Below are 17318 nucleotides of genomic sequence, written 5' to 3' on the forward strand. Positions count from 1 at the left end.
GTGAGCGGCCCCTTTAAGCCCCGAGCGCCGGCCCCGCAGTCCACCCCCCTTCAATTTAATTTCATTAAAACAGAGCATGAATATTTCTATTAAACCTAAAATGAAATATGAAGCCATTTAGACTCTGCCTGCACCAATCACGCAGATTTATGGCTTTTATTCATCACATCAAGAGCTGGGAAAAATGAATTTTCTTCACCCAGGAAGGAAATAAAACCCTTGCCTTGGTCATTTCCAGAAAGCTGTTAATTTGCCCGTGTGGTAATTACTTTCACAATTAACTAAAATACAAATCAACCTGACAAATTGGGTTAGTTTATATATTAATTAGCCGCCTTAAATTTATTCATTATGAAAAGACAATTTCAGAGGACCCCGGGTGTCTGTTTTATCGCCATAAATTACGGTTAGGAAATGGGGGCCGATAAAATATCCCCTTATCGGAGGGCGGCGCGGACGCGGGGAGCCGCTCCTGCTCCGCGGGCGCGCAATGGGCGCGGAGTCCCGCGGGAGGGGCCGGGGCCGCCTCCGCCCTCCCCCCCCCGCCCCGGGCTGCGCTGATTTAGCGCCGCGTCGATGGGATCATCGGCCGCCTTTTAGCTCGTGATCTTTATAAATGTCCCGCTATTAAATTAGAAAATGATTCTCTCCTCGTTTAATTGTATTCTTTCGTTTCTTATTTCCAATTAATTAGTCCTATCGACGTTGCAATATTTTAAATGACTGGAGTCCGTTTACAGTTTAAAATATATGGGTCAGCACATGCGATTTTAGACTCGGTAGAACTATATAATGCGGCTTTTAACTACTCCGCGCTCATACGTCTTCAACATCTGCCCGAGCGCAGCGTCGGGAAACGCGGCGCGGATGTCGCATACTGCGCGGATGTCGCACAATGCGCGGATTTTGCGCCCGGTGCGGGTGTTACACTCTGCGCGGATGTTGCGCGCCCCGCGCAAGCCCCGCCCGCGGGCGCTGCGCTCAGCGGAGCCTGCAGGGAGCAGTGGGGGGGGTTCTGAAAATGGCTTGCGCCTCTCTTTGCGACCAACCGCGGCGGGGGCTGTGCCGAAGTTGGGAAGAAACTGCGCGATTTGGGGAAAATCGTGGGTCTGCGGCAGAGGATGCTCCGAGGGCTGCCCTAAAAGCCGGAGGGCGTCCCGGATGAGCCACCCCCCCCCCCCCAGCGGGGGCTGTCCCGTCCCATCGCAGAGCTCTGCCCCAGTGCCACTTTTTGGGCTCTGTGTTGCTCAGCCCTGGCACCGTTGGGGCTCCCGTGAGTGTGTCAGAAGGACAGCATAAATGTCACCGCGGATAAAAGATGAATCATAAGGGCAGATTGATAATGTGACAGACGCTGTTGTCTCCTGGCTTGGGCTCCGAGGGTCCCTCCCATTCGCGGAGGCTCAGAAAGCACCAAATGTGGCAAATCCCCAACGTGGGCCACTCCCAGCACCAATTGTACCCACTGTCATCCGAGTGGCATCAATCACAGCGAGTTTAGGAGACAGTGGGATGTGATTCCACGAGGCTCTCATTGTGATGTAGCATTGATTAATGCCCGATCATAAAATGATATAAAACTTACTTCTATTCTATCGTGTGGCCCCAAACCGCGTCCCAGCCCATATTTCACACCCGTGTTAATGTAACTACTCACTGCGGAGGGCGATGCTGAAGGTGTACGTGGGGCTGTGCGGAGGGGTCTGCAGTGGGGGCAGGAAGAGGTTAGAGAAATTATTTCCAAAGCAGAAAATTGCTGTCTGCTCTAAATTATTCCAGGTGCTGCGGGGTCAGCGCGTGCCTCTGTCCTTCCATTCCGTGTGGGCGAGGGGAGATGCACAGAGATTTGCACTGTGCAGAAACCTGATGGTATGGGCTTAGTGGTGCCCCTGGGTGCTGCTTCTGCCTGGAGCAATTTGTAGGGTTCTGCATCCTTAATCGTTCTGTGATCCCCATCACAATTAACTCACATTCACATGGGATTTGATCCGACCTAGGGACCTTGGCTCTCAACGCTTAAAAAAATCCAATGATTTGGTGGTGGAGCCCACAGGATAGATACCTGTGGCTCCTCCCTTCCCTTTGGCTTTTGGCTCGCTGCTCGGAGCGCGCTCAGCCAGACACTTTGCTCTCATCGGGTTTCTGGAGGCTGAAGGCTCTGCTTGGCACCGGGCCTGCTTCAAAATAGCTCGTGCTCTTTTATTTCCTTTTTCTTCTTTTTTAAGCCGCATACCAGGGATGGTGATGTGCATGCATAATGGTGCGCGAGCCGGGATCGCGCTCTTGCAAAAGAGATCAAACTGGGGAAGCGGGGAGGAGGCTGTGCACTGCCCAAGTGGCTGGAAAAATAAAGCGGGGAGAGGCTGAAAGTTGACATCTGGAGAAGGAATGGTACATGATGGGAAATTCGACATTTGTTGCTTTACTGTATATAATTTAGGTACAGATAATAGATAATAGAGAATCCACAGGATCGCTTGATGGGAAATGTATTGATGATACAATTTTTCTTTGCAAAATGTGTGCAACGATTGCAGTTTTGGTTTAATAATAAATTCAACTTTGAAGAAGCATTTGATTCAAACCTCTGCTTTTTCTAATGGCGTTCACACTTATTAATACCTGTCTAGCCAGCTAAAGAGGTTTTTAAAAGAGTGCGCCGGGTGTTCTGCAATTAGAGTGGCCATCTGCCCTTTATTAAAACTCCATTAACCTTTACATTAAAATACATTTAGAATGCAGACGCACCGAAAATATCCAGCACAAATAACAGAGATAAATCGGAGCGGTGTCCCTGCTTTGCTGGCTGCTTTGTGCAGAGCATGGCGACTCGAGGCACCTCCAAGCTTCTGGGGGCAGATAGCACCCTAGCATCAATTTTCCTATGCTGAGGATGGGAAATAATTAGAAGGAGGTAATGGAATTTAATATCATCTCTAATGAAGATGTTGTAGAACATGATCTTGTTTATAGCAGGCTAGAATGTCATTTAAAGTTCATATTATTAATTTTGGAACCAATTGCCTTATTTTAGGGGCAGAACTAAATTGCTTTGCTTATGTGTCTCTTGATTACAGCAGTGGCATGCCAGGGGGATCCAAGTAAATACAGTGATTGGAGGTTTTCTCAAAATATTCTGATACATTTGGATTAAATTCAAAGTGTTTCCAGTAGATCCTGTCACAGTGCTCCCCAGAGCCTCATGCGTGTCTGTAACGAGTGAGAGAGGCAGCGCTCCCCCTGCCTGAGTTACTGCTCCTGTGGGCAGAGCTGCCAGCGTGCTCTGTCAATAAATATCCCCCAAACACCTCTTCTGCTTCTCCTTCTTTCTAAGCCCACCAGATTTGATCAGAGTGGGCTGAAATTCCAGAGCTGAAATAACTGCCTGATTTTTTTATTTTTTTTAACTCAGCAAGGAGGGCTCAGCCCTTTCCAGGCATGAGGTTAAGAACCAATGGCACCACCGTCCCTGCCCTATCGGTGTGGTGTCCACACGCCTGCTGAGCTGTGATTTACAGCTGCACACGGGGTGGATCAGCTCCCCTGGCACAGGGGCACACCTCCTGTCACTGACCCCACAAACCCAGCCCTGGGCCACGTCATAAAACTGTCCAAAGCAGAAACTTTGTGAGATCTGCAGCCTAGATCCTCAGGTTCATCTTTGCTTGGGATGCAAAAATGCTTCCCTCCCTGTGGCTGCTGTGTGCAGAGAGCAGCGAGATGCTGCACAGCAATGGGTGGGCGAGGAGGGATGGGGGTGGGATGAAGATGGGATGGGGGTGGGATAGGGATAGGATGGGGATAGGATGGGGATGGGATGGAGACAGGATGAAGATAGGATGAGGATGAGATGGGGTGAGGATGGGATGGGGATGGGATGAGGACGGAATGGAGATGGGGTGAGATGGGGATGGGATGCGGATGGAGTGGGGAGGGGATGGGATGAGGATGTGTTGGGATGGGGGTGGGATGAGGATGGGATGAAAATGGGGATGGGAATAGGGATAGGAATCAGGATAGGAATGGGGATGGGGATAGGGATAGGGATAGGGATAAGGATAGGGATGGGGATGGGGATGGGGATGGGGATGGGGATGGGGATGGGGATGGGGATGGGAATAAGAATAAGGATAGGGAGGGGGATGAGAATGGGGAAGGCTGGGGAGAGTACCAGGGGGAGTGATGTGGTATTGGATAAGGAGCAGCAACAGTGTCTTGCAGAAGAGGCTGCAGCTGTGCTCACTGGGGCTTGGAGAGGCACTTGGGGCTGCAATGCTCTTATCTTGTTGCAGAAGTGACTTTGGAAAAATTCAAACATCTCGCTTCTAACAGAGAGAAAATGCTTTTATTTGCCTTGACAAGGTGTTTCTCAGTAAGTTTTACGCCATTTGGCAATTTGCATAATTCAGAACAAACCCAAATGCCAAAATCATACAATTTCCCCCAGACTACAAATTCTGCTCCCTCCAAAGCCCTGGTCTGAGTGACTCTGGCGTATCAGAAGCTGCAGTTTAAATTCAGGTCCCAGCAAAGCCCCGCTGATAAGAAAATGGCTCTGGGGAACTAAGTGAAATACTTGCAGCCTTTCAGTTGCACGGTTGGTTCCATGGATCACCGTGCTATTTTCTTAATTGCATTTTTGATAGCAGAATCCACATCTCCTTGGATTGAAGGATCGTCATAGAAAAGAAAAAAAAAAGATTAGCTTTCAAACTGTTTTGTGGTTTTCTTAGCTGGATTTATATATGGTCCTTATTTTGACAGTACTTTTTGATTAATATTGTGTATAACATTCCTTAATGCATCAGGAGAATTAATTATGCAGAAAGATTTGGGGCACCTGGACGTTCCATTGATGAAATGATGTTTTATTGACAAAATGACAGTTTAATACCGAGCTTTCCTAAAGCTCCCAAGTGAATAGGTCATTCTCTGCAGTTAGCAGAATGACGGGCGTGGACACAGAAAGAATCATAGAATCATGGATTCGCTTGGCTTGGAAGGGACCTTAAAGAACACCCAGTTCCAATCCCACTGCCACAGGGTTGGAAAAAAAAGCTTTTGAAAGCTTACGAGTGACTTTGGAGCACAAGTCCTATGAGATGACTTGGGTCTTTATTCATGTAGGCAATGCTGACAAGAAATCATACTCTTCATCAGGATCTTAGCTTCTCTTTCTTTAACAGTTGGAGTATAGAGGCAGTCCTGGTGATGGAGAATAATATTGACTTTCTGTAGCTGATAGCAGAGATCTGAGTGTGCTGGGAGTTTTCCAACTAGATGGTTTTTTGTTGTTGTTGTTGTTTTTTTCTTGGAAAACGCTGATTTATTGAAACTGAAACTTTCCATGGGAACATATCAGTACTGATTAAATTTTGCTGAGACAGATTGCTAAGGTCTGAGCCAGAACTTCTGGCTGTAACCAGAGCGAGGTCCCTGTATGGGGAACAGGCAGCAGGTCAGGGCAGCCCTCTGTCTGGGTCAGGTAGAGGAGTGGATGGACTCGGTAGTTCTCCCATAACTGACCCAGCCCTTGGGCCATTGCTTACTCCAAGGATCCTCCGCTTTTTTTTTTTTATAAAGCAAACTTGAAAACTCTCGAGGATTATTCTGCAATTGGATGGGAAATTTATTTATTTTCCAGGTTTTATCAGATTTAAATATTTGCTTGCAAAGATCTTTGAAGATCTAATCTGTTGTCTGTGTCGTAGCTGTTACTCCTCATTTAGATAGAGCATTGCACTGAAGGCAGTGCTCAATACGACTGCTTCTGAGCGGGTGTCTGGACGTGAAGTCCAAAGACTGAATCCTATGGAAGCAAATTACTGGTAACTGCATTATGGTGATGCTATTATCAGTAAATGTTATTAGTCTGAGGATTTGTCCCCGTGTCAGAGCGATGTTAATACAATATTAGTGAGGTAGGTCTTTGGTGTCAACATGAGAATATCAAATGCGAGCGGAGGAAAATTGTATTGAATTGTGGAGATGATGGCAAATCAATGACACGGAAAATCTATGGAGAGCAGTTCATCGTGACACAAGAAAGCAGTGTCCGCATAAATCAGTAGAGACCAATGGACATTGAAAAGGAATTTCCAAGCAAGATTAAGTGGACATTGTTATCATATCAGGACTATGTGGAATAAGTGCAAAATGAGGATGATACCATGATAACAACATTTAGACCAAGCAGTGTCAACTGAAATTACTCTCCCATGAGGGGAAAACAAACGACTAATGGCCAGCTCTGTTACAAGGTCTGAAAGCAGCAGTAGCAGTTATTGAGATAACTGATAGATCAGGGCAATGGCTCAGCATCTTGCTGTGTTTGGTAGTGGGCAAACACACCCATGACACAGTTCCTGGCCCCAAAGCTGCCAGGGATGGGCTGCAGCAGAGGCCTGTAAAGGGGACAATAATGTACTGAGAGATCACAGAATCATTGAATAATATGAGTTGGAAGGGACCTACAAATGTCACCTAGTCCAACTCCCCTGCAATGAACAGGGACATCATCAATGTGGAACTCACTTTGGTGCACATCAGCTCGGAAGAGATTGCAAAGGAGGTTAAGACTGGAGGCAGCCTGGGCTGCAGATCATGCTGTGGCTGAGCGCATGATCTTGAGGAATGTGAGCCTGGCAAAGAGTGAAGTCAGGTCCCTGAACTTCAAGAGAACAAACATCAAGCTGTTTAAGGAATTGTTGGATGAGATCCCCTGGGAAACTGTCCTTAAGGGCAAAGGAACCAAACAGAGCTGGTAGCACTTTAGGGATGCCTTTCTGAGAGCTCAAGATCTCTCTATCCCCCAGAATAAGAAATCAGATAAATGAGGCAGGAAACAAGCATGGCTGAGCAAGGACCTGCTGGTCAGGCTGAGAGAAAAAAAAAGGATAAGTATAAGCAACGGAAGAGGGAATGGGTGACCTGGGAAGAACATAAGAATGCTGTCCAAATGTGCAGGGAGAGCCTCACAAAAGCTAAGGTGCAGATGGAATTGAACTTGGTGAGGAATGTGAAAAACAACAGAAAGGGATTCCTGAGATACACTGGGCAAAAGAGACAGGCAAAGGAGAGCGTACCCCCTCTGATAAATGAAGAGGGAAAGCTGGCCTCCTCAGATACAGGGAAGGCTGAGGTACTTGACAAGTTCTTTGTCTTGGTTTTTATGGCCAGTCAGGCTTCTCACACCTCTCGTGTCCCTAAATTTCTGTGTGGGGGTCGAGTGAGCAAAAAGAGCAGAGCAAGTTTGAGACCACCTAATGATACTGAATGTGTACAACTTTATGGGGCAAGATAACATGCATCCCAGGGTTCTAAAGGAACTGTTTGACAGGGCTGCCAAGCTGCTCTTCATAATATTTGAAAAGTCGTGGCTGTTAGGTGAAGTCCCCAGAGACTGGAAAAAGGGAAATGTCACTCCCATATTCAAGAAAGGGAGGAAGGAAGACCCAGGGAACTACAAGGCGGTGAGCCTCAACTTTGTGCCTGGAGAGATCATGGAACAGATTCTCCTCAAAGAGATGTTAGTGCACATGAGAGAGGAGGAGGTGATCCAAGATAGCCAGCATGGCTTCACCAAGGGCAGATTGTGCCTGACCGATCTGGTGGCCTTCTATGATGGAGTGATGGATCTGGTGGACAGGGGGAGGGCAACTGAGGTCAGCTACCTGGATTTGTGCATGGCCTTTGAGATGGTTCCACACCACATCCTTGTATCTAAATTGGAGAGATATGGACATAAAGGCTGGATTATTCGGTGGACAAATAGTTGGTTAGATGGTCATTGCCAGAGGGTTGGTGTCAATGACTCTATATCCAGGTGGAGGTTAGTCATGAGTGGTGTCCCCCAGGGGCCCTTCTTGGGACTGATGCCCTTCAACAACTTAATCAATGACATACACAGTGGGACTGAGTGTACCCACAGCAAGTTTGCTGATGACACTAAGCTGAGTGGTGCAGCTGACACAATAAAAGGAAAGTATGCCATCCAGAGAGACCTGGACAGGCTCAAAAAGTGGGCACATGAGAATATAATGAAGATAACAGGACCAGTGCGAAGTGTTGCACTTGGGTTGAGGCAATCCCAGACACGAGGACAGACTGGGAGAAGAACTCATTGAGAGCAGCCCTGTGGAGAAGGACTTGGGGGTCCTAACTGATGAAAAGCTGGACACGAGCCAGCAGTGTGCTCTTGTAGGCCAGAAAGCAACAACAGCATCCTGGGCTGCATCAACAGAGGAGTGGCAGCAGGGTAGGGAAGGGACTGACTTCCTCTACTCTGCCCTTTTGAGGCCCCATCTGGAGTAGTGCACCTAGATCTGGGCCTCCCAGTGCAAGAAGGACATGGAGCTGCTGGAGAGGGTCCAGAGGAGGGCCGCAGTGATGACCAGAGGGGCCGGAGCACCGCTCCTATGAAGACAGGTTGAGGGAGCTGGGCTTGTTCAGCTTGCAGAAGAGAGGGCTCTGAAGAGTTCTCATTGTGGCCTTCCAATACTTGAAGAGAGCTTACAAGCAAGAGGGAGCTGACATTTTACATGGTCTGATAGTGATAGCACTAGGGGAGATTTAGGTTTGGTGTTAGAAAGAAACACTTTACTCAGAGAGTGGTGAGGCATTGGCACAGGCTGCCCAGAGAGCTGTGAATGTTCCAACTCTGAAGGCGTTCAAGGCCAGGTTGTCTGGGGCTCTGGGCAACCTGGTCTCGTGGGTGGCAACGAGCCAATGGCAGGGGGGTTGGAAATAGATGATCTTTAGGGTCTCTTTCAACTTAAGCCATTCTAAGATTCACTAATCTACAGCTAGATCAGGTTGATAAAATGAGCTTTGCTGAACCTTCTGTATTCAAAAAGGTGAAGAAAGAAGTGTGGCAATAGGGATGGTGAGTGGACATGGAGCAGAAGCAAGTGATTGTGTCTTGCAGTGAACGGAGAGCTGGAAGCTGGCAAATGATGCTGATGGGATGGAAAAGCTGATGGTGAAGTCACTCAACACCTTTCCTAACTTAGCACTTAAGTAAGAAGATAAATAATTTGTTTAAGGGGATGAGCTGATGTTTCCCACACTGCTTGGGGGTTCTGATTTGGGCACAGCATGTGAGAGTTGTGTTTCAGGAAATTTGTGGGAATTTTGCCACCAGTTTGAGAGTGAATATAATCAGACCTTGTGTCTGCAGAGCAGCGTAAGAGTCCTAATGTGTTTCAAGTGTTTGGAAAATTACTGGATTCAGACCCATTTTTCAGTCCAGCCCATTAGCCTTTCACACGTGTTTGTGTGGAGAGCAGTGCCCAGGCAGACTGGCGGCTTGTAAATGTTAAATAAGCATAAATATCCCGGCCCCTGCGATGAGCAGCCATGCGGCGACGTCCAGTGCGATTAACATAGTGCAGAGGAAGGAAATATTGACATTTTATACATCTGTATCTCGATAATGCTGCAAGAAAGTGATATCAGTAATGCTAATGGGTGTGTAATTGATGTTACTGTGATCCTCACCACTCACTAGGAAGCCTGTAAAAGAGATAAGATTAAAGGAGATAACAGCTGTAGTAATTCCAGCTACAGTGCTGGCAGCAAATCCTGGGCGTAGCAATACTGGTAGTGTCACTACAGGCATTTACCATTCTGCAGCCCCAGTGAGTGCAGGGCATGCTGAGTACCTCACAGCACAGAACAACTGAGGGTGCTGAGCAGCAGCAGGCACATGTGGGCGTCAACCAAAGGTACTGCTGCTCTGCTTCAGGCAGTGCAGGTGGCTGTTGTTCAGGGAAGAAAAGGCCGAACTCTCTCCTGGTGCAATCCGTGGCAGGGCTGTGCTCCATCCTTACCTCCCCCAGATTGTGCTGATAGCAGGGTTTGCCACAACCCAGGTACAAGACATTGCACTTGGCTTTGTTGAACCCCATGAGATTCTCCTAGGCCCACTGCTCAACTTATCCAGGTCTCTCTGGACAGCATCCCATCCCTTGGGGGTGTTGATTGCACCACAAAGCTTGGCATCATCCACAGGCTGCTGAGGGCATACCCGATCCCACTGTCGATGTCATTGATGAGGATATTAAACAGCACTGGTCCCAGTACTGAGCCCCAAGAGACACCACTTGTCACTGGTCTTCATCTGGACATTGAGCCATTGACTGCCAAACCATTTCAGGGTTGTGGTGTGATCTCCAAAACACTGATGTGCATCACGGTCCCTCAGTGCTCACTCGTCCTCAACTCCAGTGGTGTTGATTTTGCTTCCTCCATATCTGAGCAATCAGGTTCAGAGGACAGAAAATGTCTTTGGGATGTTGAATTACTTAAACTCTTTAATCCATGATTGTTTACCCCCAGAGGAATTTCGATAACTTCTCTAAACATGGCAAGCATCCAGTACGTTGTCTTGAATCACGGTCTAGTTCCAGAACAATCAACACTAAGTTGTTTAAGAAGACTGTGTACATTAAAAAGGCTGTAAATCAGCATAACGAAAACAACAACACATGCAGAAATTCATTATATATCTGATACACTGGGGTGTTATTTTATTATTAGATGCATTTATGCTTTATGCCTGTTTCACGGCATAAAATCAGCTGATGAATGGGAAATTACAAACTGCTGCCACTTCTCTCACAGTAAACAGAATGCATTAAAAAAATAAAATAAACACCTAAATGTTTTATTATAATAAAGTTACTTGAGGCCAAGAGTTCAGTAAGGAGAATTTATAAACATATCATCTCAGATCTTGGAAGGATTTCAACATAATTTGCTTGTGGTATGGTAAGTGAGGTGAAATCCATCTACAAGGCTCTCGGGAGTAATAAATATAGGGAAGTGTCTATTTATATTTGCTATGAATTTACTGTAGAACAAAAACGCTCCTGACTATCCCAATCAAATATGCGTGACTTTGGGGCAAGGAAGGAATTCTCCGCACATCTTATTCTTAAATAAGATCAATGTTATTTCTCGGCCGAACAAAAGCCCTGTCCTGTCCTTACTGGTCTCAAATGCCTCTTGGGGCCACGAGCCACCGGCGTAGCTGAGGCTTTGAAGGGTCAGACCCCAGGGCCCCACTTCCAGCAATATTTTTGAATATGCTTTCATCTAAGTTGACAATGTAAATAAATTATCATAATTGAGTCTTCATTTTATGTCCATTTGTAAATGAACATAGATTTTTCAATTCATCTAAGTAATTAACCTTTTTTAGAACTGCTGCTGTAATGCAATGACAATTTCATACACAAACAGGCACCGGTGACTATCTGGAGGCATTTTGGCCTTGCTAACTATGTCAGCTCTTGAGCAAATTCTCTGTTGTGCAGGCGAATCATAGGATCCACCTGCTTGAATCAGAAGGGACCTCAAAGACAATCCAATTCCAACCCCCTGCTGTGGGCAGAGTTGTCAACCACGACATCAGGCACTAGATCAGGCTGCCTGGGGCCTCATAGTGGGTAAGGTGGAACTGTCCCCTCCTGCTAAATGCCCCATCACATCCAAAGCAGCTGCCTCTGTAGGATGGAGAGGTGTGGTTGCGGTGGAGAACAGCTTTGCTAGAGCTGAATGCTTGCCCTTGGGGGCACTGTTGGGATTTTCACCTTTGCTACCATTTATTATGGAATTAGATCAATCTCTTTCACTAAACGCGGGATTTTGAAACCTTGCACAAGGAGCAGAAGGAAAGAATGGCCACCCAAAGCCTCTGGTGCAGTTCTGTTCAGGGGAGCTGGCAGTGGCTGCCACAACTCACCAGCGCCACTCCAGCAGAAATGCCACCTCCTTTCTAAATGGGTAGTTTAGGGCTCACTTTGTCGGGCTGCTTTGTTCACTCTGAGCCAACTCCTCACATGCTGGGGCTGACAGCCCTTCTAGGTATTTTTTTAAACTTTTTCATAGATTCGTTTCAGTTGGAAGGGATGTTTAGAGGTCATCTAGTCCAAATCCCTGCAATGAACAGGGACACCTACAGCTCCATCAGGTGCTCAGAGCCTTGTCCAGCCTGAGCTTTAGTGTTTCCAGGGACAGGGCAACCACCTCTCTGGGCAACCTGTGCCAGTGCTTCACTGCCCGTATCATTAAAAAATTCGTCTTTATATGCAGTCTAAATCTCATCTTTTAGTTTGCCACCATTTCCCCTTGTCCTATCACAGCAGACCCTGCTAAAGAGTCTGTCCCCTTTTTTCTTATAGCCTCCCTTTAGATACTGAAAGGTGCCTGTGATCTTTGCTTTGTAAGCTATCTCCTTCCAAAACACCCATAAGAAAAAGTGGGTTAAGACAGGCAGGAATCACTACAATCAGCCTTTTCTTAAACCCACAGTCAGATTTTAGTTGCCCCACTATGAAGGGGATCTGCTCGCAGGCATGCTGTGTAGGAGCAAAGCAAAGCCTGTGCTCAATCCGCAGTTTTGCAGCAGCGTGGAGGCTCACCTAGCAGGTAGCAAGCTTGTCTTCCAATTTTTGCAATTCATTGCTAATGTAATCTTTCACATCCTGGAAATCTGTTTGTTCCAATAAAAAAAAAAAAAGTTTTAGAAAAGACCTCCTTATTTTGCATTTATAATCAAGTCAGAATTTAGGAAAGTGGTGAGCGGAATCAAAGCAGGATCACGTGTAGGGTTGTACCAGGGCAGGTCCTGTAAAGCACAAAGGGATAACTACAGAAGCAGGAGAGGCTTGAGGTCTAATACAACAAAATCATTTTTAGCAGATTAGGCAACAAAAGATCAATCAGAGATTACGTAGGTGTTTTTGGGGTTGGACCAAGGGCTTCTCAAGGTCTGTGACAACTCTATTTCTAAGATCTGACAGCAGCTCCAGGCTGTACTGCTGAAAACCTGCTATGTAATATAATTGATTTTAAAAAGTACTATGAGTTATTCTGGCCAATCCAGGGGAGAGAACATGTCCCTTCTGTCCTCCTGGCATGCAAATATAAGATGGATAATAAAATACAGGTCATGACAGAATTGCTTTTCCCTCTGTTTTGGAAATGAATGACTTTAAAGCATTGGCAATCTCCTCTTGCCTGGGTTTTGAACTCCCAAACCCACTTTTTAGCATGCTAGGCTCTTTCCATTGAGAGAGGCAAGGCAAGCATTTAAATGGTTTTGATTTTGGCAAGAAGAGCAAAAAATCATCAAACCCTAAAACTATGAAACTGCTCAGAAGGAAAGCAACAAAGTCAGCAAAAAGTTGCAGTGGGAAGGAGCCTCCATTAACGAGCAGGCAGAAGGAGAATCCTCAGCTTACTCTGGGACCACAGAGACATTGCCATCCCCGTAAAAAGGCAGAAGCTGACAGTGGGAACTTTGAGCTGGGAACGGCTGTAAGGAGAAAATAGTTGGCAATGAGTGAAAGTATGCACTAAATGAAAATTTGCAAGAGCTTTGAAATCAGATCCCCCAGAGAAGGATGTTTGCACACCTCTGCTCATCAAAAGGAAAAGATGAAGTGGGAAATCTCCAGTTCTGTCTGAATAGCGGAAGGTGCTGCTACAGATGAGGAAGGGGAACTGGAACCTGTTCCTGACCTCAACAACCTAAGGAATCTTATTTCCTGTGAGGAAAGCTTTTATTGTTGATGTATTTAGAAAATCCTTCCTGAATTCAGAATCTTTTCATAGTCACCTCCCTAACTCATCCCCAAAGAACAAAATACAGGTTAAAAAAAATATATATATATATAAATATATATATATATGTAATTCTGCTTATGCTAATGGAAAATCATTTTGGAAAACGGATGTAGGTTAAACCAATGCTGCAGAAGTCCGGAAACAGTCAGGGTTAAGAAATACAGCAGACAGAGATTGCTTAGATATGTTCAGTCTGTCCCAGCCCATGGATAAAACAAGTAATGCATCATAAAGTGCCTGATGAGCACCTAGTAGAAGATAGTTCCTAAAAGAAGGTACAATCCAGTGTCCAAGGAGCAGGTGGAAGGATTCGAAGCCTTAGAGTTTGGATCCTTGAACACTGCTAGATGTTGTTTGAACGCCACCACCTCCTGATTTGCCTGAAGATCAACCATTTTTGGTTTTAGGATTTTTTTTTAGCTTACAGGTGGACTAACCCAACGGATTGTGGCTTGCACATTCATTCATCATCTTCCACTCAGTTTCGCTGCATCTTTCTCCTACGTGGCTCCTATGCAGAGTGCCTGCAAGACATCCATCCATGCATAGTTTGACTGAGACTGGCTGAAAGCTCCTGCTGTGAGATGCTGAATGAATGACCAACTGTCCCTTGGGTATGAAGGATTTCTCATGCCCTGAATGTGCCCCCGTGCAACCCATGCTTGAAAACCTTCTCTTCAAGTGGAGAGACTCTGGCCAGGATTGTATTTTGGGTAGTCTTCAATGGGCAGTGTAGAAATACCCAGCCCTTCACTCTGGGCAGGAGCTCACAAAGACTTGTGAGTCTTAAGTGAAATAGAGACTGCTTCTACAACAGTTAAAAAGCAGAGCAAAACAAAACAAAACAAAACAGAAAAAGCAATGCAGAAGCCCTGATGCTGCTTGGACGCCCCAATATACAGGAACCATCATGGAGATTCCCAGAATCTGTTTGATACAGGTGTGTCCCTGTCTCTTTTAAGTTATATTTCAAGGCCAGTTCTGTGTATGGTTTGTGCCTATGGTGTGTGTTTTCTGCTCGTGTTTGGAGTCACCACACAATGGTGAATCTTTGACAATATGAGACTTCATGTTCTATACTGACAAAGACTTTCGCTGGGAATCATTATATCTCTCATGCTCAGTTTCCAGTCCACTGATCAGTAACAGGAAGATCACCACATGGCACATGGCATATTAATGAAATATTCTTACATGTCTATGTGTTTGGGTTGGATCCCACAAACCTAAGCCAGGTGGTTGACATGCTACTCAGGTGACACTGCAATTGCCTTAGCGGCTATTTATGAGTAGCAGTTGCCTCTGACATAAAAAACCAGAAAGCCCAAGTGTGTTTTGCGGCAGGACGATTGGGAAAGAGCAACGTTTGAGGTTGCATGCAATGGTGCTTTCCTGCATTCACAGGTCTGGGTCTTTGGGACTTAGGTTCTTGTCATAAGAGCCTTCCCAAAACAATATGGGGAATGGCTGCACCAGGGCTGGACAAGGTTTAGGGCTCTGATGGAAAGTACTCACCGAGCATGAACAAAAGGCAGCAATGGAAAGCACAGAGTCTTCCCACAGACTTTGTTAAGATGCCAGATCTGGAAGCTGCTAGCTGTCACCAAACCCAGCTGTTATGTTCATCTTCACATAGCAGTTCTCATGCAGGGTGAAGACGACACCCATGCAAACGAACACAATCCCATGAACAAAGTTATGTACAGAACATCTCATACTTAAATGTACACACGAAAACAGAGTGTTGCATGATTTGGACCTTTGTGTGGAGTATAATATGCTTGGTCCCTTCCCCTACAAGGCAGTTGAGTCCCCAAATCAGTATTTTTCTTCCTCCATCTGGCCATAAATTCCAGCTAGAACTCATTGCTTGTTGGAACGTTTTCTTCTAAGCCAATATATTTCTGCCAAACACTTTGTTGATTGGAAAAATTTTTTGTTGAAATGCTTCTGTTCGGCTCTGGTGCATCCTCATACCAAACTGACCAAGCACAGTGGGATGCAAACAGACCCAAACCAGAGAGTTACAAACTGGTACAGACCCAACCACTACAATCAAGATTCCATATGTTTTCCTTATATCTTTTATCCATTGAACTAGGTATTCCTAAATTTTGTTAACTAAATGTAGTTTAATTAGCGTGATTAAGCAAAAGTGGCAACGTACACTGTTTCAGGACAGGGATTGCACTCTCATTCAGTGCATATTGCCTGGAGTGAAGCAGCCCTTTAGGCTTACACACAGAATTAGAAATTAATATAAAGTGAAGACATATGGATTCATTCTCCTCCCAACTATAGTTAAGCAACCTGGGAGCAATTTCATTAAAATCAGCCTTTGTGGTCTAAAGGTCAGAAGTACAGGATTTTTGGAAAATTTGCTTTTGCACACAAAAAAATCTGCTTTCGTTTCTGGCTCCTTCTCATTTATTGAGTTGTCTCTGTGGTACCTAGTCCAGCATCAATGAATGGGTTTCTCTCTAGACATTTCCTCCATAAATTTCAGAATATCCTTTCTGTTTTGTATTCACAATGTGAGCTGAATGTTTGATACCTGGAAAAGAGACAAGTGCAAGTCTTCGCTTCAGAAGAATGGCAAACAATTGCAATGGGAACATAAAATTGGTACCTCATGATTAAGGAAGTAGCCGTATTGGATTCTGGGAAGTATCATATCTGATTCTGAGTTTTAATAAAAATCAGTCAATCTAAACTGATGATATCTGCATCTGATTGCTGACTTCCACATCCGTGATTCAGTCAAGTTCATTACATGTCTCTAGTGAAGGGGACAGGGTAACTATTGCAGTTGGGAGCAGGATTGTTGATCCAAGTTACTGGAGAGGAGACAAATATTCTCAAGTGAGTGGTGGGATGGTGTGTAATTGTGGTCACTGCAGCTTTGGGAGGAAAAGGTGTAGGTTGTCCTACTCTCCCAGACAGAGCAGCATAACTTGATGGGGCAGTTAGGGAACCCTTGGGTCAGCTGGGAAGCATTTAGTAGGTCCTGTCTGGAGAGCACAACCAGATTCCAAACCCTCTCACATGAAGGATTTGATTCAAACCCCTGTGAGGTGGAGTAGGAACATTTCTGTAGACTTCATTGGACTCAGGGCAGAGCTCAGAGCAGGCATATGTTGTCTTCCTTGAACTAAGTTTCTGAAGCACCCATAAATGAAATGGGAACTTAACAGCACAGAACTGAAATAGACCTTTCCAAAGGTTATCCTTCCCTCTCACCTCTTGGAGCCATCTCTTGTGCTCTCTATGGGCATTCCTGCACTGCAGACTTCTGCTGGCTTGGGTACGTGAGGGGAGAATGAGAAGTGACTCCAACGAACTCCTCCTGTTGCAGGCCCCAGCTTTGTTACCCATTGCCGCACCTGGGGATCCATCTGGCCCATGGTTACAGCAGTCTCTGCACTAAAAAACGTTGCCTTTGTACTGCTTCTCCAGTCCTGGGAAAGGGATCATAAGTTGTCTGGAAAAGCCATTTGACCTCCAGTAGCCGGTGCAGAGGGGAAATATTTGCACTGGCCAAGCCTCATTTTTGCTTGCTTGGAACTGAGCGCAGGACTCTCTGGAGGTCAGCGCAAACTTGCTCAGTGCTGAAGCGCTGGCCAGGCCATTTGGCTAGCAAGAGAAAAAATATTGCTTGGCCAATATGTATCCCTGGTTCATTCTTT

Source organism: Numida meleagris, chromosome 2 (genome assembly GCF_002078875.1).
Source record: "Numida meleagris isolate 19003 breed g44 Domestic line chromosome 2, NumMel1.0, whole genome shotgun sequence".
In the NCBI taxonomy this organism is placed as follows: Eukaryota; Metazoa; Chordata; class Aves; order Galliformes; family Numididae; genus Numida; species Numida meleagris.